Source organism: Falco punctatus (genome assembly GCF_963210335.1).
Source record: "Falco punctatus genome assembly, chromosome: 15".
In the NCBI taxonomy this organism is placed as follows: Eukaryota; Metazoa; Chordata; class Aves; order Falconiformes; family Falconidae; genus Falco; species Falco punctatus.
The window spans coordinates 8,779,767-8,796,747 of record NC_137595.1 but is presented as its reverse complement, the minus strand read 5'-3'; the positions used below and the strand labels follow the sequence as shown (position 1 = coordinate 8,796,747).

The window sequence follows — 16,981 nt, the reverse complement described above, 5'->3', positions numbered from 1 at the left end:
CTCCCAGGAATGTGGACAAAGATAAAAAGTGTACAAATTAAAGCTGTTGGGCTTTACACAGCATGTCAGCTCTTCTACCTGCAGCAGCAGGGTTAGTTACTCTAGCCTACCCACACGGGTGCTGCACTGAGCTGGGAAGGCACCACAGTGCAGAGGATGCTTTGTGAATAGGAAATTGCCAACTGGCTGAACATCAAGGCATTTTGCAATGTAAATGTGCCTAGGCTGAGACAGCAACAGAAATATTTTCCCTTGCCCTTCCTCCTCCTATAAGCACATGCTAAACTACACCCAAGAGCTGCAGATACCCAGCAGCTACCCGAGTCTTTTTTGTCTGTGAGGGACTTCTGTAGCCTGAGTTCTGCCTGATGCTTCTGCCAGGGACACCTTCCCCCTCCTCCCTGCTCTGTAGCCTGGTGTCTGCAGCCCATCGCTAGCTCCTGCTCTGTTCATTCTCCAAATGCCGCAGGAGGAGCTGTTGTCTCCTTCAGTGTTGGTAGCAGTAAATGTCCTGCAACCCACTGAGCTCCTCCTCTCCCCCATGCTAGCTGCAGCCCCTTTGCCTCATTAGGATGGGCTAATCACGGAAAATCAGAGTGGGGGACCACAACAGGCATGTTCTGCACCTGCATCCCAGCTACAGCATCTCCCTTGCCCCTCCTGCAGTACTGGCCTGTACCAAAATACACCTTTCCTGCTTAGTATCTCCAAGGACATAACCTTAAAGACAGCTAAGGGCAGTACGTCTCCCACATCCCCACAGCATCCTCATTCTCTGCAGTGCCTTGAAATATTTTCTCTGTACCCTTTGATGATGGATGGCTAAGTCTGCTCTTCTGTGATACGGCTTGCTCCTAAAATTCCCAGAGGCGTAAGAGGAAGGAGAACAGATGCAGCATTGCTTGTTCTTCCCCTTTCCCAGGCAGTTAATATTAATCACTGGTGGGTTTGGATAAGTTGTGTGAATTCTCCCAGTCTCTGAAGCTTTTGAGATGTGTAATAAGAGAGAATTGGAAATGCCTCTGGATCTCAGTGACAGAAGGGCCAGATCCAATACACACTCTTTCCCTTTGCCAGATACTTTGTCATAATTTTTTAGGTTTGGAACAGACATGAACATCCTAAAGCTGTAGCTAAATTACATCTGGTGGAGTGGTCTGAGGTCACTATTTGCATTGGTGTCTGTTTCTCAAAGTGCAAAATCAAGGATTCCTCTGACGAGGCAGGTCAAGGCACCATCCTGTAAGTGTACAAGGTATGTCCAGATTGCTTTCCACTCTGGGACTTCAGAGCTGCGTCAGCTGCTCACATGAGAATTTCCAAATTCTTACAAAAGGCAAATGAATTTCCCTCGTGACTGTGACTGTTTCTGCTCTGCATGGGCTGGTTCACCAGCTGGAGCTTTGTTGCTGAGATATTTGCTGTCGATAACATGCCTTAGCTCTGGGTCAGATGCCTTAGAGGGCTGAATGCTATTGTCCCACTAGAGAGAAGCCAGCGCCGTTTGGCACAGTTACACGCCTAAACTCAGCTCCCATCAGTGACTTGTTGCTTCAGCTGGAATCTGTCCGTGCTCCGATGACAGAGCTGATAATAGACTGATGGCACTTGTGACAAGGGTGTAGGGGCCGAGTAAAAAATTCCCTGGAAAAAATGGATCATCCTGGCTTTACAGATATTTAATTTGAGATGCCATAGCTGGCATTGGGCCCCAGCAATGCTCACAAGACTGAATTTCATTGCCCTGAGGATGAGAGCCCAGCTGGGGGTCGGGCAGTCGTGCCCAGAGGCACTGGAGAAATTGTGTTCACAGCAGCATGGAGCTGGCTGGGCTACAACGTTCTGCTGGTCTGGGGGGCGGTGGGCAAATCTAATGCTGCAGATACCTCAGAATCAGAGCAGGATGCATTGGCCCCTTGGGCTGGGGACAGGAGCATCCGTTGTCTTCCCCGGGAGCGGATCTGACCCAGGACACTGAGATGGTGGGTGTTATGGTCCAGCTGAAAGTCCTGAGCCACAACAAGCAGGACAGTTAATACCTGGACTTCTGTGGCTGGCCATGCTCCTGATGAGAATGAGGAAAGCCAAGGCGCAGCGTGTAAATATTTATAGCCCAGTTACCAGGTTTCATGTTTGGCCGGTCCCTCTTGGCTCCTACCACTTGATGTTTGTGGCTCTGAGTTGCCAAGGACACTCAGGGGGTTGCTGGAGGGGCACAAGCCTCTCTGAAGGGAGCCGGGGGTTGCTGCGGCACTCCTCTGAGGTAGCCAGGCCAGCCTGGCAGCACCCAGGGCATCGGCTGACCTGTCCTGGCAGGGAGAGCCGGTTCTAAACACCGTGCCGCATCACAGCAGCACCCGCTGCACCCGCCCAGCACCTGCATCCCAGCCAGCAGCTCGGGGAAGGGGGGCACAAGTCACCGATGAGCCCCCAGAAGTCGGTCTAGAGCGATTTTCACTGCCCGGGCCAGGTGTATGTGAAGGAGGTGGGAAGTGCACGTGCAGCACCCAGAGCCCTTTTCCTGCGGGGGGGGACGTCTCGCTGTCGCGTGCCGCTCTCCTGAGACAGGCTCCTTCATCAAAATCTAAACAGCCTCTGCATAACTCTCACGTTCTTCCTCAAATCCCGACTCTCTAATGCCAAATATTTTCCCTCGCCGTTGGTTCAGTTTCTTCTTCTGTTTCCAACCCTTGCTTGAGCTGCTGAGGGGAAAAAAAAACCACAGTCTGTTTTTACTGAAGACGTTTATTCAGCTTGGAAATGGCAGGAAGACAGCTCCTCTATATCCATGCATATATCTGAGATCTTTCTCTTGGGTCTCTTTCAGCTTTGACTTCAAATAATCTTTAAATCACTTTAGCAGAATTCAAGCAAAGAAGTGAGGTCTCTCATTTTCACATAAGAGGTGATTGCTAGAAAACTTGGTTTAAACCAAAGAAAGCACAGCCATGCTCCCTTCATGCCAGCTGAAGCAAACCGGTTGAAAATCCCATCTGAACTGCAAGGAGAGCAAAAGTCCAGCGCAGACAAATTTCCTTCACGGCCGGGTATCATGTCTAAAATCTTTTGGTAGAGAAAGCTGCCTGACAGCTATTTACTGCAGCTCCTTCAGCACACTGAGCTCAGGAAATTGCATTCATAATTTCTTTAGTGCCAAAAGGTTTGTAATTTTCCCATGACTATTCCTTTTTGTTGTTGTTTGTGAAGCAAAGCCTTTGAAAAGCATACACAGATTTACTTTTTGCCTAACTACGAAGTTAACACGAAGCATATAGTTTAAGGAGATACTGTTCACTTGATTTGTTTGACACAGGGAACGAAAAAAAATGTTTGGCACAGGGAATAAAAAAAAAACCCAACCTTATTTGTGACTAAGCCTTCCATAAACAGCCTTATAATTTTAATATGATATTTTCTAGCAAAGGGAAAATTGGAACATTGATCTGACAGAGAAACTAAAAATACAGTTGGTGCTGTAGGACACAAGGAACGTGCAGAAAAGGCAAAAGGGGTGATGGGGCTTCTCTCTGTTAGCATCAGCGGAGGCCTGAGTAGGAAGTATGAGTCCCAGTGCACTCATATATAAGAAAAAGACTTGACTTTGATTTAGCCAGAGGCACTTCAGTCTTCAAGTCAGTCCCAGCCCCTGGGCCAGATTGCATCCGTGTCCTTGGACAAACGGCTTCTTTCTCCACTTTGGCCCCGGTGTAGCCATGGGCACATCGTGGGTAGTTTAGGTTGGTACCTTGGAGCACACCAAATCCAAGCCTGTGCACGGCTACAGCTGCCATTAACTATCTTACTAAATAAGGCTTTCGCTGACATTAATTGTGAGTCACACAAAATCACTGTGCAAAGAGCCAGAAAATCATTTGCTAAAGGCTCCGCAGCCTGAGGCTTTGCATTCAGAGGGATGTGGACACGCTGACAGCGGGCAGGGGAGCGGGCTGGGCTGTGACTCCTGCATCCCATCCCATGCCTGAGTGGAGCGGACTGGGAGAGGCTGTGGCAGCAAAGGAGGTTTGTGTGAGTCCCTTGCAGTAATGCCATGTCTTCAGCTATGCTTTTTGAACATGAATCTCCTCCATCGGGTGATTTTACATCCAAAAGCTCATCCTCTTTCTACCTGTCGTCGTAAAACCTGCATTTCAAACCGCCGCCGAGCTGCTCGCATGTCTTTGATAACACACCTCCCTAGGAGAGATGTGGGGAGCAAACAGTGTTATTATGTCTTTTTGTACACACAGGAACCCGAGGCACAGTGAGACGAGGCGAACCTCTCCAGCCTGGCGATGTAGACAGGGCAAAGGCAGCCCCAGACCAGCTTAAGCGAGGGGCTGTGGGCACTGAGCACCACTGCTCCGATCTGGAGTACGTCCATAGCGTAGCCACGAGCCCTGGAGCCGGGCAGGTAGTGCCTGGGGGACTGGTGTTATGTGACTCAGCCAAAGTCAAGCGAGAAGTTTATACCAGGATGAGAAATTTAATTTTGGTCCCCTGAGCTGTAGGCAAATGCTGTAAGTCACAGCCCATGCTGTGCCTATCGCTTCTCATGTTCGTTGCAATGATCGAATCCAGTTGCATTTCTTCATGGTCCTCAGCTTTCTAATTGATTTGATTTTAGCTGCAGACTCAAGCAAAATGAAATTTGTCATGCTTTGAAAACCTTCTCTGCTATTAAAACACTTATTTTACTTACACTAGCCTGTGGGTACCTTGAATTAATATTTTTTTTCCAAGACTAAAATCTAAAGTTAAAATTAATAAAGGAGCCTAATTTCAGTCTGATGCCTGGAAGTCATCTTTTCAAATCCAGAACGTGAAACTCCTGGTGAGCCTGAAACCAAGGAAAAAGACCACTGTTAGGGTAATTATGCAGACTAAGATAAAGATAAACATGTTTCAGGTGTCCATCATACATACCATCGTAAATCCCTTTGCTCTGTTAAAAGTAAACCTTTGTATTATATTGCTATTGCTTTACCTCATTGCTATTAAATACTTTGTTTGTTAAATCTCTCTGGATATGTATCCACCCAGTAATTAATAATTGATAAAGACCAAGAACCAAACCACATCTCAAATTTTATCTGTTTTGCTTAGGCAAATACTCAAATATTTGATGGATTTCTGTTGCTGAATGGCTGGCCAAGGTGTTTGCTGGAAGGGCCAAAGTCTGGAAACACTTAAGCAGATTGTGACCCAGCAGTTGTTCAAGTCAATGGAAATTTACTTGACTTGGACAGATGGTGGCTGAAAAACTTCAGGCGTAGCAGTAGTTCTGCAGGAGCAAAGTTACTTGTCTGCCCGGACTGCTGCCCATGCTGCAGCCTCTGGGCTCTGCTCAGGATTAGACAGGGTTTACACAAGCGATGGGATCAGATGAGGCTGGCACACGGGGGTGGAGGGACAGAGGTGTGTGTGCTCGCCGGGCTCCCACGTCCCGTGGGTGCGTGCCCATGTGGAGTGATGCCCGGGCCACAAGCTGCCTGCTGCTCCCACGTCCCTGCCTGCGATCCAGCAGGCAGCGGAAACGACACCGGGATCCGGCACATGAATGTGGACGGAAACACTGGGGTTCAAATGACCACAGAGCAGAAAACCTCGAGCCCTACCCTTGGCAGAAAACCTGGTGCGTTTGAATAGCCCCCTGCAGGCTGCAGATAAATAGCTGTGTCTGCCGCCAGCATTCCTTGAAAACTTATATTGTTGCTGGAAAGATGCTTGGAAGCCTTCGTTTCTGTTGTCTTTTCGAAATGTAGCCTTGCTGGGGCCGGAGAGTCAACAGATGGGTCCATTTTTGTGGGGCCCGGGTACATCATCTTTTATAAATGGGAGTCACCTTTGTAATTTTCCATGCACAGAAGGAGCAACTTGTACCGGGAGAAGCATTTTGGCCTCTGCCAAAGGACGCCAAGCGGGCTGACACGGCTGCTCCTCTTAATCTGATAGCTGAGCCAGCCCTGCAGTTGCTTTTTAAAGGTGGGAACAATCTCTCGCTAGATCCGTTCTCAAAGTGCAGGTTCTGGTGTCACTCAGGAAAGTCTGAGTAGTGGTGATGCCTTGAATAACGTAGTCACTGTCGTTACTCATGGGCTTATGTGATAGTAGCTTTTCAGTGGGCAGTTGTCCAGTTTTTGGAAACCTCTTTTGATCCGTCGATCCAGGTTGGCATTGTAGGGCTGTGCTGCAGACACACTTTGACACGAAACGGTGGAAAGCTGAGCAGTTTTATGCATGTCACCCAATACAACCACAATTTTTTTTTTTTTTTTGCATCTCACTGTCCTGCCCGCTGACTTCAGGAGAGCTTCCTACTTCATCCTGTGCTGGTTTGTACAACTACTGATGAAGATGAATCCATCGTTACCCCTTAGCAGCAATTTGACCCCTTGCTCCCATGCACGTATATGATTTCCAAACCACGTTGACAGGAAGAATTAGAGTGGATGCAAAGGCAGGGAGCCGACTGATGGCCTGGTTTTTTGCAGAGGTGCGCTTGGCAGCCTGGCTGCTCCCCGCTGAGCATCGCGGGACGTGGCCAACAGGTTGCGATGCTTTCGTTTGCATCGACTTGGAAAGCAGCAGGTTATGTGTTTAAACTCCATGGAAAAAGGGTTTGCATCACTGATGTTTTAACCACACCATTATAAAACCTCCCACAACCCCACCCTTACTCGCTCCCTGAGAGGAATGACTCCGAAATGTTTCAGCTTTTCCATTACTTCGCCTGCCTGGAGACTCTTTGCTAATGGCCTGCGAGGTAATTAGGCGGTTTCAGGTGAGCCCCAGCTGCTCAGGGTGAGGAATCAACTTGGCCACAAGTCATCCCCCACGGCAACACAATGGGATGGTTCAGGGGAGGGGGATGGGACACAAGGGACATTAGCTCTATTTCCCCAATTCTTTTTCTCTTCTCCCTCCCCTGCCTCCTTTTCTCACATCCCTGCAGGGTGCTGCATCGGGGCTAAAACCAGCCCAAGCCAGAGGACAGCTTGAGGGGGGAAGCCATCACTGGGGCCTCGGGGGATCAACTTTCCATCGTGACTCTTCTCCTTTCGGCTGGGAGGCCTGTTGTGGGCCACCGGTGCTTTATGTACCAGTAGGAAACCAACCGGTCCAAAACAGGGCACGATGTGACTTCCCCGCAGCCTCAGGGACAGCCACATAGGTGGCACAGGAGCCTCTGCAGGGAATGCCTCCCACTCTTGGAGGCTGGTGAAAGGAGGTGGCTGTGTTTACGTGGATGAAGCCTGTTAATTAGGCAAATGTCAGGGCAGTGACCCCGGGGAGCCAGCACAGCTGGGGCAGTAAGGTTTGTGATGGCACCTTGCCCCCCAGAATAGCCGCATCCCTCAAGTGGCCACACTGGAAAGAAAAAAGGAGAAAAAGAGCCCTGCCTAGCTGTTTTGGATGAAGGAGCAATGTTGCTTGTGAGAAAGGAGGCCTGTCTGGAGACAGTTAATGAAGGGGAGTGGTAATTACTCTCACCTGTAGCTGAGGGGAGAGTGGAGGCAGCTGCGGGAGGGAGGGCTGAGGTGCTTCCCTGGCACACAGGGAGGAGGAGGGTTTCTGCAGGGTGGTCATCTCTCTCGGCATGGAGAGCTCTGTGTGGCCATGGTATCCCACAGAGGAGAGGTGAGTGGGTGGCTGTCACCGTTGTCAGCCCTGGCCTGGGGACACCATGGGTGGGCTGCATCGTCCCCAGTCCCTGGTGCGTGGGAACCAGGGCAGCCAAGCCCACCCAAGGGGTGTGTGAGTATCATTCTGCATGGATTCACCCCAAAATGCATGTGGCTTTCTTCCACAGAGCATCAGCTTGTGAAAACCGGCCTCGTTGCGTGAAAGACTTTCCTCCTGTCTATGGCTGCAGAGGGATTGAGTGAAAACAGCACGGAGACCCACAGGACGATGCGAAATACTTCTCTGTCTTCGCTGGTGTGGACGAGCCTGTGCTCTCAGGTGAGCCCTTTGCTTTGGGGTAGTGTCCTACCCCTGCGGGGTTTCTTGCAGAGCGCTTGGCTGTAGAGCAGCTTCCCTGCATGACTCTACAAGCTCCACAATTTCCAAATAAAGTTTCCTAGCAGTTAGATTTGAGTGAGTAATTAAACTGACTTGGTTTTAAGTGGTTCTGCTCATAGTTCATTTTGTTTGGATAACTAGTCAAGGATATATTGGAGCATTGGAGTGCTTTTTCTTTTTTTAAAATGTGTTGTGTTTGCCAAAAATTAATGTGCAGGGTAACTGATTATCTTCCTTAGCAAGCAATGGTGATAGGATGGGGCTGACTCAGAGTTGTCTCAATCCTTTGAAATGAGTTGTGTCATTCTTGCAGTTTATTCTTGTTTAACCAATGCTTTGGCAGAGATTTTTATAGTGCTATGTTGTATCTGTAATACAGCAATGCCCAAGTGCCTTTTTCTTGACTCTGGTTGCTTGCTGTCCTTGCTTTCTAAATCATATTCTGTTCTTTTCCAAACGGAATAAAGCCACTGTTGCAATATGCATGAGGTTGAGTGCTTATGTTCTTCTCTGTCAGGTATACTGGTCATTTTAAGTCTGCAGACTTGAGGTCTGATCCTGCAAACACTCACTTGCTGAGAGAAGCAGCAATATTGAAGGTGGGGTAGGGCACTTGCTCTGTGCCACGTGCCTTTGCAGACCTTTATTCTGCTGCTTTTTTCTGGATGTGACATTGTGTCCCTGGGGCTGACCAGGGAAGCCAAAGGGGACCTGGAGGATGCAGCAAGTGCAGGATCAGGCCTTGAGCTGTGATCCAATGACAGCAATAAGTTACTCAAATAACAACTCGCTCTGCTGTTATCAGTGAGAGGCATGTTAAATAGATCAATTTGGTATTTAGCTGCTACTCTGCAAGGCCAAGAGACACGCTGCCTTGGACTTGGTTTTGATGGTAGCTGGTTTTGGGATTTGACGGTGCAATCTGTAGTTTGTGTTTTATGTGGAAGGCCTCTAATATTTTTAAATAAGAGGCAGGGGATGCTGATAGCAGCCTGATGATGTTCCCTGCAGATACGGAATGCTTATGCTGCTGGTGAGCTGCAGGTACCTGTTGTCAGCGTTGTTTTCTTACTGGTGCACTTGTGCTTCTACAGGATGCGTAACACGGTTGTGATCTTCCAAGATGCATCTGCAAAGGTGCAGGGTCGGTTCCCACATACTCCTATTTTTTATTGCAGGGGCAATGACCAATCTCTGGGGAAGGGGCATTAACTAAGCTCCACTGGTACAGGTGCTCCTGGAGCAGGGCCCTTGCTACTCTTGTGTCCTCCTACTTCTGCTTCTGACCAGAAGCGGGAAGGCTCCTTCATTTGAAGGAAGAAACCCTGCAGGAGGTGGCTGCGGAGTAACTTGCCCCTGGTGACATTTTTCTACAGCTGTGCAACACCTAGTTTGTCTTTTTATCCCCACATTCTACAGCTTTGGTTTCTCCTGGAGCTCTTGGCTTGATTTATCTAATAGGGAATGTTCTGTCTGACTGTCCCATCCTTGAGGGATCCTCGTGTCTCTGATCTCTCCTGAGTCCCAGAGCTCTGCAGCTGCATTCCTGTAAGCAACATCATACATCGGGGGCAGGTGGCTTTTGCTAATGTTCTTGTTGGCGATGGTTGGTTACAGATGGCCACTAGAGAAAAGCTCGTGCTGATGCTAAATAAATGTTATGCTTGCTGGGAGAGCTGCTGGAAAAATGAGCTAGAAATGGGTATTTGGATCCCTTTGAAAATCAAACGTAACCTTCAGTCCATAATGATAAATAATGTTGGTGTTTCATATCTGTATTTTATTCGTGGCTGAAGTTGCTCTTGGCAAGTGGTGACAGTTTGAGCTTGAACCTCCCGTCCACCTGATTTCTTGTCCCCTCTAGGAATGTTGTTAATATGGATGATGCGACGTTGGAAGAATCTGTGGGATTTACCTGTTGAAAGAATAGAGACACACAGAAATACAAATGCTTTTTTAAAGAGAGTGTGTTTGCCCTTACACACTAAACAAAAGAATTCCTTGGCTCGAGTATAATGATCTGCTTTCCAGAGATACCAGTGGTGTATCCACAAAATACCCACCAGGATATGCAGCCTCTCCTGCCGTTAGTCAGAAGCTCTGTGGCTCTCCAGGGCACCACAAAAGCCTATTTGTAGTGCAAGAGCTCCAACGCAAGCACCTCCTTTAAAAGCCAAACTTACTTGCTGGACCACATATCCAGTAGCAGAAGTGTGGAAGAAAGTAGGAGAAAGTTGGAAGACATAAGAACAGGGGGAAAAAAGCGGGGGGGGGGGGGGGGGGGGGGGGGGGGGCAGATAAGGGATGGGGAAAAGAAAACAGATGTGAATGTTGTCAGGTCTGTCTGATGTGATGCAGCACAAACAGGAAGATTTGCTTAAAAATAGGAATGACTTGCTACCTGCCGGTACTTTTTCTCATGTCTGCTTTGCAGAAAATACTCCTCTTTTGGCTTTTTTTTTTTGTTTTCCTGCCGTGCTCTCTTCAGCTGGGTTCTTTCCCTCCCTGCAGGCTGCTGACTTGAAACGCATCCCTTCTGTTTGTTTTCTGTCCTGGAAACCCTGTCTATGAACCTGAAGGTGACACATATTGTAACACAGCTGCCAGGAAAAGCTTTAGCTTTGAGAGAGGGCAGTTTGGATGGTATGGGAGGCTGGTGACAAATCTGCCCATGAGCAAAGCTTTCTACCACGTTTTCCTGGTGTGAGACAGACTGGGAGCACAACTCCTAGCGCTTTAGGGGTAGTAAGCCTTGTGAGTTCCATGGGTCCCAGTAACGGCGGTTTGCTGTCACGGGGAAGCAGGGGAACGGCTATGCTGGCAACGTGCCCTCGCTGGTTGGGTTTTCCTGCTGTGGACGGTGCAGAGGCCCTGGGAGGAGCAGGCTGTTCCCCACCTCCCTCCAGCTGCTGTCCAGGCAGGAACAGTACTATTGGCTGGACTCACGGTTTTTTGCAACGCGCCTCCCTGCTATAAGTGGCAAAGCAGCCGCTGTCCCGCCAGCTGGACACCCCAGCCCAGCCGCATTGCCTCCACCAGGCTGGAGGCACGGCCCTGGACCAAAGCGCTCCTGCATCCATCCTGCTGCCGAGGTGCTGTGCACAGCCGCACGCCGAGCTTGGTCCATCCCTTCCCTCCTCCAGGCAGCAGCCGCCTTGCAGCAGCTCCCAGGCTCGCCGGCAGCCAGTAAGCACATGCCTCGGTCTCTCCCTCTTGAGCATCATCTCGCTGAGCAGGGCAGGGAGCGTTTCAGCATCCCACGCTTTGCAGATCTTGGGATTTCAGGGCTTGTGCTGAGTCTTTTCTCTGCCTCGTAACTGCTCTGCTGGGGAAGGGTTGGTGAGAGCAGGGCTGGGGAAAATGGGAAGTCTGTGGCTGTATAATGTACTTCTGATACACTCTTTCTAGCAGGCGTTTTCTTCATGGATTGCCGAGCTAACCTCAGAAACTGCCTCTGCTTTACGGGGTGCTTTGAAGGTGGGATTTATCTCGATTCTTGCTTCAGATTTCTCTTGCATCCTTTTTTTCTGATACACCTATTCCCTCCTGGAAGGTGGTGGCTTTGAAAGTACAGGCAGCCACTGGGGTATAAATACAGCTTTTTCTCTTTGCTTCCCAGCCGAGTGGGTTGTTCAGGGAGTGTTTGCAGTGGTACAGAGCTGTGTAAGAGCTGTCAGCTGTGTGTTTTCCTAGGCAGGCAACCAGGTGTGCCTGTTTGAAGCTTTTAATGTCAGCTGGGGAGGAAACAGCTGAAGCAGTGGCTGTTCTGTGGGCTCTCAGGTGGTGTGATGCTCTTGGAAAGTGAGGGACAGTATCTGAATTGTGGGAGCAGGCTGGCAGTGACAGAATTGGGGAATATGGAAATGCAAGCTTTTACTTGATGTGGCTGCTTTTTAAATCGCTGCAATCTAGCACGTGGAAGGGAGGGAAATGATTAAAACAATCCACCTACCAATTGCTCTTTTACCTTGTTTTGAGAGGAAGAGTGTTTTTTTTAAAACAACAAAAAAACTTCCGAAAGGAAACTGATTAAATTCTTAAACCATGATGTAAAAAAAGAAAAAAAGCTGATCAAACAACCAAATATGGCTTTAAAATGTAAACTTTCTTTTTTAATGATAAAAGCACCCACACACTTCACTTCAGTGACAACACCATCCTCTCCACTGCCACCCCCCCCCCCTCAAATACAGCATTCTTGAATACAAACCAGTTCTTAATTTGTCCTTAAAGAGCTCAGTAAACTCAGTATATAACAATTCATTCTTGACTAATATCTCCTAGAAAAATGTGGGTTAGGTGTTTCAGAGCTGAGACCACAAGTGCCAAAAAAACCCCCCCTTGAGCTTAGTCCAACAGAAAGTAATTCCTCAGATTTTGGACCGTGGCTCTGAGGAAACCAGTTCAGGGCTGGGGTTTTACAGGTGGTTTCTGACTTGTACTGCTCTTGGGGAATTTTGGCTGGGGGAGGTTTGTAGGATTGGGCTCTTGAAGTGTTTCTAACAGGAGAAGTTATTCCTTGCAGTGAATGATGGCTTGCCTCCACGTATGCTGGTATAATTCTCTGCCTGGATGTAAATAATGGCTGCTGCTCAAAAGGAGGCAATGTTTAGGGTACTCAAATACCTGAAAATAAACACTCTCCAGTCCATCTTGTCTGGCCTTTATTTTGGAAGCATCCTTTCCATCAAACTGTACCGTGAATGGAAAATCCAGGCATATAGTACAAAGCAGCTGGTGGGAGCTCTGCCAGGTCCCTGTTCACATCCATGAATAGGGGAACAATGCTGTAGGATGGGCTCGATCTCTGATCTAAACTCATGTCATACGAATGTGACCATACAGTCCACACTCATTGCACAAGGATATAAAAAAAACTTTAAGTCACTGCCCTCCTTGCCCCCAAGGAACAACTTGCTTCCTTTGGTGTAACACCTATGCGAAAAGGAGGTTGCTCAGTGTTAGAAGGTATCCCGCAGCCCTCTCTGTGCTGTGTGCCTGCTGGTGGAAACTTGTGCTCTTTGGTGTGGTCCCTGGGTACCATGGCTGTGATTACCTTCCCCATCTCCATCTTGGAAACGCCTCCTTGCTGTCAGTACATACGGGTCCTGGCTCTGGGTGGGTACTGGGAAATGGTTGAAACTTCCAGTGCTTCAGTGGAAAAAACTAATGATGTGAGCCAGGAATAACATTGTCCCCTCAGCAGCAGCCTGTGTGAATTATGTCCTTTTACGTTTACTCCCCGTCCGGTGGATGCACTGGGGGATTTAGGTGTCAATGCCTTAAAGAAGTTTGGAAAATTCCTCTGGTCTTTGCTGATGAGGCAATCCAGTCCAGCCTGTGTTTAGCATCTTCCCCTTTTGTGGTGCTGCTGTGACGTGAAGTCGCAGTGGCACTAGAGGCGGTAAGGTAAGCCTCGCCACCAGCAACGTGCAACGTTTGCTCAGGCTTTGGGTATGCTTCTACATCAGAGCAGCTTCTTGGAGAGCAACGAGCAAGTGCTGGCTGGCTGGTGCCAGGCTTCCTGTGGGGTCACACTGAGATGTGTGGAGGGCTGAGCTGTGCAGCTGGTGCCTGCCTCTCACCCTCGTGGTCCTCAGCCATTGTCACCTGGTGCTGTGCATGTAGGAGTGCAAAGGTAGCAAAGCTGAGATTTCAGAGGCCGTTCTGCAACTTTAGCTATGTGGAATCACTATTGCTTGAAAAGGTAACGTAAATGAAGTCTGTACATTAAATCTTCTCAGACCTGACCTGTGATTTTTATAATAAAAAATGCATTGCAAGTCAAAATAGTTCACTTTGAATCACTGGGATCTCTTTTTTATTATTATTTTTTTATTTTTATTTATTTCTCTATTATGGAAGGTGCGGATGGGGAGAGTAACAAAGCAGAAATATCTGAGATCAGTCATTTCATGTCTGATTTTGGCAGAGCAAGTGTGGGAGGAAGAAAGAGACCTCATGTTTCATTTAGATACCCTGATTTGGAGAGGAGTTTTAAGCAGATGGCTTTTGAGGCACTAGGACTCTAAAGGATTAAATGTGGTTTAGATAAATGCATGCTTCCACTTCTGCAGCATGGTTTTAGAAGGACTGTACCTTATTGTTCTGGTTTCAGTTCTTTTATCCCTGGGTCCAGTAAAACCCCTGTTTGCAGCCACTTGGCTGGGTGTAGAAGCAAAGGCACTGGGGCTTCCCTGGGGTTCAGAGACAAGATATAGCCCAGCGTGTTTTGACTCCCTGATGTGCTTTGACTGGGGCTCTCTGTAGACAGGCAGCCCAAAACCAGCTCTGGGGATGTAGCCCCAGCTGGTTTCTGTGGGAATGAACCGGAGCTGAGAGGCCCAGGCTAGTTGGTGATGAGCATTTCTCCCCCCTAACCCCCTGTATCCAAAGGGAGCCTGCCGACTTGGCAAAAATACTGTGGAAACTTCGGCTCTGGAACAACGTGTAAATTAGTGGAATAAAATCACTTAAAGAAGGATTAAGAGTTGCTGGGTGCAGGGAGGTTGTCCTGCGGTGGCTAGAGGCAGTCACAGAGTCGGGCTATGATGAGGGCTACCTGCTGGGGGGCAGCCTCAGCCTGGGTGATGCTCAGCCCCATGGAACGGGCAGAGCACAAAACGAAGGGTGGCAGGGGAAACAGAGCCCTGCCCCAGCTTCTTCCCCTCATTCCCAGGGGATGCAGGTGCTGTGTGTACCCTCACCCTCCCCAGGCCCACAGCCAAGTATCTCCTACCAGAGATGGGCTCGTTTTGCTGCTCAAAAGTATTTCCCGCTAAAGGCTTTGCTCTGCTCCAAGCTGCTATGTGGAAAGCCACGAGAAAGCAGTGTCGGTGGGGCAGCGTCCAGCATCCCTGCGTGTCCCTGACATGTACTGAAGCAGGTTTTGGCCCTTGATGCTTTCAGAGTGATTCAGGCATGTGTGGTGCCAAGAACGCTGCCAGAGCAAATTCCCACTGTCGGAGCAAGAGCGCGCGGCATTGTCTGGGGCACAGAGGTGGGTGGATGGATGCTCTTGTGCTTCTCCAGCTTTTTCATCTCCCCCTGAAGAGATGGCAAAGAGCCCTGTCCTGCCATAGGATGCAAGCCCTAAAAGGACATTTAGGGCTTTGGAGCTATTCAAAAGCAGGGTAAGGCTTGCTTTATAGCCACGCTGGAATGGGATGGGCAGGGTCCTGAGGAAGTATTCTTTCAAAAAAAGGCTGTATTAAAGAGTGCCCTGGAAAAGGTTGGAGAGCCAGGACAGAGTTCCCGACAGCGATGGAGCTGCAGCCCAGGGTGGAAGGGCTGGTATTTTGCTGTGTGCCTGACTGGAAACTTGCAGGCAGAGTTACAATTTTGGTTTGGATGCTGTTACAGAATTGCATTGTTTTGGTAAATAGGAAATTCAAAACCTCTTGACTCCGGACTGTGTTTTCAGAAGACCTGCTCGTTCCACAGATGTGCCTGATTTTTTTTTTTTTTATTATTTTTTTTTTTTTATTCCTTAAGGTGACCCTAGTGATTGACGTAATTTGGGATGCATCCCTCTCTTCCTCCTGCTGGGCAGAGCCGGCTGTTTGGCACATGAGTAGGCAGTCAACAGCCGTTAACTGTGAGGGATTAAAAGTGGTGTGACATGGCTGCATTTGTGGTCTGTTGGGATCAAATGCAGAATACCAGTTGTCACCCAGACCTCTAATGAAGAACAGGAAAAAACTCTTCCTGCTGGGAACACGCGCTGCAGGGCAGCTTTTTGGCTTCCATGTTTCTAATATCTTTCCACCCCTGGAAAGGGGAAACTGGAGCAGAGTGGAAAAGAAGAGACTAAAACCTGACTCACAGGAGGCTGCCTGATGGGTGTAGCTTGAGATTTAATAATTTGGACCAAAATGTTTCAGAGCCAGTTCACTCGTTGAACTGCAGAGCTACAACAAGACAAGCCTGTTCTCTCTACTGTGATACAGGTGGGGAGGAAGAAAAGGTGAAGTAGCTAAAAAAAAGTTTTCTCTCCTGGAAAATCATCCCACTCCTGTCTTCAAGACATCAGAGACCTTCATGCTTTATGATTCTTTGAGATAGGGGGAGCTTCAAATCAAATGATGGCTGGCTCCCGTGGCGTCTATCTGCTGGGATGATGGGTTTAAAAGACCACTGTTAACAAGCACTTGCATGTGCTGGGTAGGCCGAGGGAGTCCACTTGGGAGGCATGGGTGGTCCAGGGAACTATAATCCACCTATTTTGCTTCAAGCTAGCTTTAATGCTGAAGTAGCCACCCCAGCATGTTAGGGTTCTTGTGTCACATCAGTGTCTAAGCAACAGAGGACTTCAGAGCTTCTGGCAGAGCAAGAATTGCTCTCCACTGTTTTGCTGGCCAGAGGCAGTGAAAAATCTGCTCAGTCCTCCAGAACTCTGTCTTATGAATGAGGGTGCTGGACGCGCCTTTCTTCTTTTGCTAAGAAAAATAAAGTGGTTCATGACACTAAACCCATGGCTGGTCCAGCCCACAGTGATTGCTAGCTGGCTTTCCTGCAGAGGTTTGGCTCTCAGCATTTCCCCACTGCCTTCATTTGGGAATGTTCAGGTTTTGTGTGCTTCCAGCGGTCCCTGACCGAAGATCCCCTTAAGAGTAACTATGAAAGTGCCCTAAATATAGCTCCCCCACTGCTGATAGGATGCTGGGGTGGGAGAAAATAATGTCCTTTCTTTCAAAGAAGTGCCCCAAGTTGTGGGAACCATTCTGACTTGGCAGGCTACTTGCAAGGCATTTGCTCTTTGTTTAACTTGGGACTGGCTGCCCCTGGCAGTTGTTACCATCATCCGCCTTTCTTATCTGCTCTTTTCTATAATAAACACTGGAGCAAAGGTTTGGAATTAGTCATTTCTGAGGCACTGCCTGCCTGCCTTTCCAGCTTCTGTCTTATCGTCTCGTTTTTGGACTCTTGAGCCTTTCACACTTTGTTCTGTGCCTCTTGG

At 48.6% G+C, this 16,981-nt stretch overlaps 1 protein-coding gene across 1 annotated transcript in view; it reads left to right on the top strand.

Annotated features, from left to right (window-relative positions):
- Positions 1-11,077: 11,077 nt before the first annotated feature.
- Positions 11,078-16,981, top strand: part of FHL1 (four and a half LIM domains 1) — a 32,811-nt gene continuing 26,907 nt past the window's right edge. Inside the window, exon 1 of the mRNA XM_080366110.1 lies at positions 11,078-11,208. The gene's annotated coding sequence lies outside the window, so the exon portion shown is untranslated. The remainder of the gene's footprint in view (positions 11,209-16,981) is intronic.